Source organism: Dermacentor silvarum, chromosome 5 (genome assembly GCF_013339745.2).
Source record: "Dermacentor silvarum isolate Dsil-2018 chromosome 5, BIME_Dsil_1.4, whole genome shotgun sequence".
NCBI classification, from domain to species: Eukaryota; Metazoa; Arthropoda; class Arachnida; order Ixodida; family Ixodidae; genus Dermacentor; species Dermacentor silvarum.
Window position 1 is genome coordinate 60,886,654 of NC_051158.1, and position 8,407 is coordinate 60,895,060.

Below are 8,407 nucleotides of genomic sequence, written 5' to 3' on the forward strand. Positions count from 1 at the left end.
GTAAGCAGCTTCAAGCTCAGTGTGACAGAAAACGAAATACAACGAGAAAGAAAGAGATCCGAAGAAATAACCCTCTAAAAAGGCTGTTTTATTTTTTATGCACGTATAATTTTGAAAATCTGTGTGCTGCGTAGACGCCATGCACGTAGTTCTGAGATTTGCAGACGATCAGAATCGGCGGACGTGGCACGTCGTTTGCCTAAAATACCAAATGAAAAAGTACTTTTTCTGAAAATTGATTTGTATGTACCTTTACTACCTATTAGGCACGTTTATTATTTGCTTCGGACTTAGTTACACTTAAAGCGTTAGAACCCAAACAACACGATCCTGAGCCTTGGACTATGTGGTAGCAATAAGTTTCGATTGCGATCGAAAGTCCGAGCCGGATCGAGGCTCGATCGCGATCGAAAGTGGCCATGTGACAGGGGCATAACTTTGGCAAGCTGTAACTCAAGCGTTTTATAAATGAGAGCTCCCGTTTCAACTTTTCAAACTCTTCATAGGAGAGGAACACCAGCTTAGTAATCAAATATGTATTAATTATTGAAACTCCAGAACTATAATTTATAAATCCAAACGATCAGTTTAATATCAGACTGTATCTATCGTGTTATTTTAGTTCTTTCAAACATCTGCAGATATCTTGAGGAGTAAATAAAAAATCAGCTTTCTTTCATTGCCATTTTTTTCATTCCCGCAGTACATGCAAATATTTGTCCCCTATTTCAGTTGTCAACGACTACATGGTCCAGGCAATCGACCAAGATGGGAAGCCTGCACAGGACTACAGGGGGTTTGCAGAGGGCATCAATCTTTTTGACAGTGGCAATGTTGGGAAAGCTTTGTGTCAATCCAAGGATGGCATCTGTAGCATAGAGCTGTGTTCCAAGCTGCAGTGTAGGGTAGGGATAGTCCTTGGTTGGACGCCCATCAACAAAGTGAATAGAACATACCTGAAAGAAAAGGGTGATTCATGTAATACTTACAATGGTTTGCTTTTATTTGAACGTAGGAATAAAGGAGTCCATATAAATAAAAAGCACGCACATGGGTAACGCATGCAGTTCTTATTGCAAACTGCCACAAATCTGATAAAAAAAAGACAATAGAAATGTGCTGCCAATGTCTCTTCCATAATCACACATAATGTCATAATTTCATAGTGTCAAACAATGCCACAATTTCGCGATGTCAAAAGAGGCTATGACAATTAAAGTAAATAATATATATATTCAGCAAGCGCTTTGGGGGAACCCTGAAAGACACAAGGCAGAAGGAATTTGTAGTTACCACTACTTTAAAACGCAGCTAATGAAATAATGTCAAACTGGTGAGTTTGAAATTATTTACTTTTATTTTCATGGTTTCTCTTGACATCACGAAATTGTGACATTATTGTATATCACTTTACGATAAACACGCAACCAATGCTTCTAGCGTTGTTTGAAACAATAATTTTGTGCTACAGCGTCAACACAGCCCTAGCTTTTGCGCACCTGTTGCTGGGCACAAACAACGCCAGGTCTACGTTCTGATCACACCGTGCATCCGATACAGCAGTGAGACCAACATATGTAAAATCAGACGCGCAGGCAGGAATTCGTCAAGCTTAACGATTTAAAAATGCGATTCAGATAGCACTTTTCCAATCTTTTCTGCAGGAGTTCTCACCGCGACAACTAGTACGCCTTAATTGGCACCGATCCCGGTGCATATATATCATGCACGTGGCGTGTAATTTCGCTTAACGATAAACATCACTGATAGCAGGTGACTGTTCCAATACGATATCGCTAATGCTTGTGTTCTGCCACGGAAACACCGCACGGTGACCTTAATGTACAGCAAGCGCAAGATGAGAAGTTTATACACTATTCCGCAAGCCGATCGCGTTCGCTTATTCGGTACTATGATCTGCCACTTACTCTTGCCGATGTGCCTTAATTGAAGTTCTTTCTCTGTAGGTTCGCTATCCAGCATTGTCGGGTGAGCTTGTTTTTTTCTCCTTGAGGAAATCGGTGCATGGAAAACGGCCTCGGGTACGGGCAGTCTTGATGCAGCTGTGGCGCGTGTATTTCACACACCCACGTGTTCCACAGCTTAATGTCGCCATCACAGTTTTTGCATCCAACCACAGCACATGTTTTCCCTCTTAATCTCCACATGGAGCAGAATATTGTTCGACGTTTGACAAACTGCGCTTGTTAAACGCCGCTGGCTACACTTTCGCGACTGAGCAATGGTAGTTTCGTTTGCGCGCCCAAGGCCAGAGATGTGCGACACGCGCGGCGCTCCGGTGGCGCCATCTGATTTCAGTTGCACAAACCGGCTGCTGCAAATCATCTATAGCCGCGAGCGAACTGACCTTCGTGCCGCCTCTCGCTTCAAAGCGAACTAAACGTCGAAAACACCGCGCATACGAAGTTGCCGGCTCTAGTTGAACATTGTTCACGTCGCAAATCGCTTTGAAGAGGAGGTGCGCACGCGCGCCCTTTTTCCACGTCGCAGATCGCTTTCGAGATACGACACCCACGCGGCCGCAGCCGGAGTAAGACGACCCCCCCCCCTCCCCTCAATGCCTGACGCCCGACAGAAGCAGCGCGTTTCCGCCCCGCCTTTTCCCTCGCGCGCGCGAGACTGAGCAGCATGTGTCGGCTGACCCTCGCAAGCTTGCACTCGCACACGCAGCGTACCGCCGGCACGCTGCGATGATTTTACCGTGTTTGAACTTCATACGGAACCACACAACGACGTCCACCACCACGGCAGAAGTTCGCTTGGAGTGTCCATACAATTGCTGTCGCAATATAATATATCCCCTCATCTCATTATACATTGTCTCACTCATGCCTTATCCTTGGATTATTACGACCTTAGTGAGTGGTTTCTATCTTGGCGTGCACAATCTGCTAGTGCGATAAGTCATCACCGCGAGTGAGCTTGTACAAACAACGTGCCTCCATTTTTCCGCAAGCAAGGTGAACCGATATCACCTCTGCTTATCGTTCAAGCACTCACCACGTTGACACTCACTTCCACTCACTCATGTTCACACTCACCTGCACTCACACTCACGTTCACACTCACCTCTACAGACCCAGAAGCACTCACCCCGTTCACACTCACAGCACTCAGTCACGTTCATACTCATCTCCACTCACAGGCACTCACCACGTTCACACTCACTTCCACTCACACCCATTGGCTCTCACCACCACTCACACTCACTGGCACTCACTCTCACTGACAGTCACTCGCACTCACCTGCACTCACACTCACTGGCACTCACTCTCACTCGCACTCACCTCCACTCACAACCACAGGCACTCACTCGCACTCACTTCCACTCGAACTCACTCGCACTCACCTCCATTCACACTCACTGACACTCACTCGCACTCACCTGCGCTCACACTCACTGGCACTCACTCGCAGTCCCACTCACACTCCCTGGCACTCACGCGCACTCGCACTCACTTCCACACACAGTCACTGGCACTCACTCGCACTCGCTTCCACTCGCACTCACTGGCACTCACTCGCACTCACCTCCACTCACACTCACTGACACTGACTTGCACTCGCACTCACCTGCACTCACACTCACTGGCACTCACTCGCACTCACCTCCACTCACACTCACAGGCACTCACTCGCACTCGCACTCACTTCCACTCGGACTCACTCACACTCACCTCCATTCACACTCACTGACACTCACTCGCACTCACCTGCACTCACACTCACTGGCACTCACTCGCACTCACCTCCACTCACACTCACTGGCACTCACTCACACTCGCACTCACTTCCACTCGGACTCACTCCCACTCACCTCCATTCACACTCACTGACACTCACTCGCACTCACCTGCACTCACACTCACTCACTCGCACTCACCTGCACTCTGAACACTCACAGGCACTCACTCGCCCTCGCACTCACTCGCCCTCGCACTCACCTGCACTCACACTCACTGGCACTCACTCGCACTCACCTCCACTCACACTCACTCACTCGCACTCGCACTCACCTTCACACTCACTCACTCACTCGCACTCACCTCCACTCACACTCACAGGCACTCACTCGCACTCGCACTCACCTGCACTCACACTCACTGGCACTCACTCGCACTCACCTCCACTCACACTCACTCGCACTCACCTCCACTCACACTCACAGGCACTCACTCGCCCTCGCACTCACCTGCACTCACACTCACTGGCACTCACTCGCACTCACCTCCACTCACACTCGCACTCACCTGCACTCACACTCACTCGCACTCACACTCACACTCACTGGCACTCACTCGCACTCGCACTCACCTGCACTCACACTCGCCACTCACTCGCACTCACCTGCACTCACTCGCACTCACCTCCACTCACACTCACTGGCACTCACTCGCACTCACCTGCACTCACACTCACTGGCACACTCGCACTCACCTCCACTCACACTCACTGGCACTCACTCGCACTCACTCGCACTCACACTCACACTCACTCGCACTCACCTGCACTCACTCACTCACTCACTCGCACTCACCTGCACTCACTCAGGCACTCACTCGCACTCACCTGCACTCACACACTCACTCGCGCACTCACACTCACTCGCACTCACACTCACAGGCACTCACTCGCACTCACCTGCACTCACACTCACTCGCACTCGCACTCACTCACTCGCACTCACACTCACTGGCACTCACTCACTCGCACTCACTTCCACTCGGACACACTCCCACTCACCTCCTCACACTCACTGACACTCACTCGCACTCACCTGCACTCACTCACTCACTGCACTCACTGCACTCTCACTCACAGGCACTCACTCGCACTCACCTGCACTCACACACTGGCACTCACTCGCACTCACTCGCACTCACTCGCACTCACCTCCACTCACACTCACACTCACTCGCACTCACCTCCACTCGCACTCACTGGCACTCACCTCCACTCGCACTCACTCGCACTCACCTGCACTCACACTCACTCACTCGCACTCGCACTCACACTCACTCACTCACTCACTCGCACTCACACCTGCACTCACACTCACTGGCACTCACTCACTCGCACTCACTTCGCCCTCGCACTCACACTCACTCACTGGCACTCACTCGCACTCACCTCCACTGACACTCACTGGCACTCACTCGCACTCACCTCCACTGACACTCACAGGCACTCACTCGCCACTCACTCTGCACTCACTCACTGGCACTCACTCGCACTCACTCACACTCACTCGCACTCACCTCCACTCACACTCACTCGCACTCACACTCACTCGCACTCACACTCACACTCTGGCACTCACTCGCACTCACCTCCACTCACTCGCACTCACTCGCACTCACCTGCACTCACACTCACTGGCACTCACTCGCACTCACCTGCACTCACACTCACTGGCACTCACTCGCACTCGCACTCACTCACACTGCACTCACTCGCACTCACCACTCACACTCACACACTCACTCGCACTCACCTGCACTCACACTGGCACTCACTCGCACTCACCTGCACTCACACTCACAGGCACTCACTCGCACTCACCTGCACTCACACTCACTGCACTCACTCGCACTCACCTCCACTCACACTCACTGGCACTCACTCACACTCGCACTCACTCCACTCGGCACTCACTCACTCACTCACCTGCACTCACACTCACTGGCACTCACTCGCAGTCACCTGCACTCACACTCACTCACTCGCACTCACCTGCACTCACACTCACTCACTCACACTCACCTGCACTCACACTCACCTGCACTCACACTCACTCACAGGCACTCACTCGCACTCACCCACTCACTCGCACTCACCTCGCACTCACACTCACTAGCACTCACACTCACTCACTCACTCGCACTCACACTCACTCACTCACTGCACGCACCCACTCCACTCACCTCATTCGCACTCACCTGCACTCACACTCACTGGCACTCACTCGCACTCACCTGCACTCACACTCACTGGCACTCACTCGCACTCGCACTCACCTGCACTCACACTCGCTGGCACTCACTCGCACTCACCTGCACTCACACTCACTCGCACTCACCTCCACTCACACTCGCTGGCACTCACTCGCACTCACCTGCACTCACACTCACTGGCACTCACTCGCACTCACCTCCACTCACACTCACTGGCACTCACTCGCACTCGCACTCACCTGCACTCACAATCACTGGCACTCACTCGCACTCACCTACACTCACACTCACTGGCACTCACTCACACTCGCACTCACTTCCACTCGGACTCACTCCCACTCACCTCCATTCACACTCACTGACATTCACTCGCACTCACCTGCACTCACACTCACTCACTCGCACTCACCTGCACTCTGAACACTCACAGGCACTCACTCGCACTCGCACTCACCTGCACTCACACTCACTGGCACTCAATCGCACTCACCTACACTCACACTCACTCGCACTCACCTCCACTCACACTCACAGGCACTCACTCGCACTCGCACTCACCTGCGCTCACACTCACTGGCACTCACTCGCACTCACCTCCACTCACACTCACAGGCACTCACTCGCCCTCGCACTCACCTGCACTCACACTCACTCACCTCCACTCACACTCACTCGCACTCACCTCCACTCACACTCACAGGCACTCACTCGCCCTCGCACTCACCTGCACTCACACTCACTGGCACTCACTCGCACTCACCTCCACTCACACTCATTCGCACTCACCTGCACTCACACTCACTGGCACTCACTCGCACTCACCTGCACTCACACTCACTGGCACTCACTCGCACTCGCACTCACCTGCACTCACACTCGCTGGCACTCACTCGCACTCACCTGCACTCACACTCACTCGCACTCACCTCCACTCACACTCGCTGGCACTCACTCGCACTCACCTGCACTCACACTCACTGGCACTCACTCGCACTCACCTCCACTCACACTCACTGGCACTCACTCACACTCGCACTCACTTCCACTCGGACTCACTCCCACTCACCTCCATTCACACTCACTGACACTCACTCGCACTCACCTGCACTCACACTCACTCACTCGCACTCACCTGCACTCTGAACACTCACAGGCACTCACTCGCCCTCGCACTCACCTGCACTCACACTCACTGGCACTCACTCGCACTCACCTACACTCACACTCACTCGCACTCACCTCCACTCACACTCACAGGCACTCACTCGCACTCGCACTCACCTGCGCTCACACTCACTGGCACTCACTCGCACTCACCTCCACTCACACTCACAGGCACTCACTCGCCCTCGCACTCACCTGCACTCACACTCACTGGCACTCACTCGCACTCACCTCCACTCACACTCACTCGCACTCACCTCCACTCACACTCACAGGCACTCACTCGCCCTCGCACTCACCTGCACTCACACTCACTGGCACTCACTCGCACTCACCTCCACTCACACTCATTCGCACTCACCTGCACTCACACTCACTGGCACTCACTCGCACTCACCTGCACTCACACTCACTGGCAGTCACTCGCACTCGCACTCACCTGCACTCACACTCGCTGGCACTCACTCGCACTCACCTGCACTCACACTCAGTGGCACTCACTCGCACTCACGGCTTTGAAATGAGTGCGAGTGAGTGTGAGTGAGTGCACTCATGAGTGAGTGCGCCGACCTATGGCCATCTGTGGTACCGTGTTACATCTCGGGGCCATTCGTACATTGAGCCATTTATAAAACTTCGAAAGGGGGCGGTCCGCTTTATGACTTCCTCACATTACAATGCTAACAGGACACCGCTCTTTCAACAAGTACACATTTTACGTTCACCTGATTACTAAATTTTTAAACTCTTGTTGTGGGTAATATAGCATCCTTACCGACTACCCACTCTGTGCTACCAACTTTACCGAATCAGGACGCTGCACACGCAGTGCACTAAAACAAAATTTTCTGGTTCCAAAGGCCTGTAATGTGTGTGGTAAAGGGAGAAATTGAAGTGTTGGAGTAGTCGAGAGGAACGTTCAGCCAACAGAATTTAGAAATGCCGCTAATTTTCAGAGATAATTAAAACTGCATTTCCGAGATCTTCTTTCGTATGTTTATTAATACATACATTCACCGCTTCCTATTTTCTTTTTTCTGGGGCATTTTCCTTTACTTGTAAATGTTCACTGATACCGTTTGCCTTTTGAAGATTCTTTGTATTGTATTCTCTACTTCTAATGTGAAGTGCATATTGTTCCTGAGTTTAAGTACATGTGTCTGTGCTAAATTATTTGCTTTGCTTCCTTTGCATAGTTTTCTTTTGGATCTGAACTAGCCTCGAACTAGCGATCCCAATGTATTTGTTAGCATTGTTCTACTCTGAA

The 8,407-nt window shown here is 51.6% G+C and overlaps 1 long non-coding RNA gene across 1 annotated transcript; it reads right to left on the minus strand.

Moving 5' to 3' along the window:
• Positions 1-6,491: 6,491 nt before the first annotated feature.
• LOC125945646 (uncharacterized) lies at positions 6,492-7,715 on the minus strand. Its single transcript, XR_007467127.1, has 3 exons — positions 7,652-7,715; positions 6,799-6,876; positions 6,492-6,612 (listed from the first exon to the last, which is right to left on the minus strand). It is a non-coding gene; the product is annotated as an uncharacterized LOC125945646 (long non-coding RNA).
• Positions 7,716-8,407: the final 692 nt, after the last annotated feature.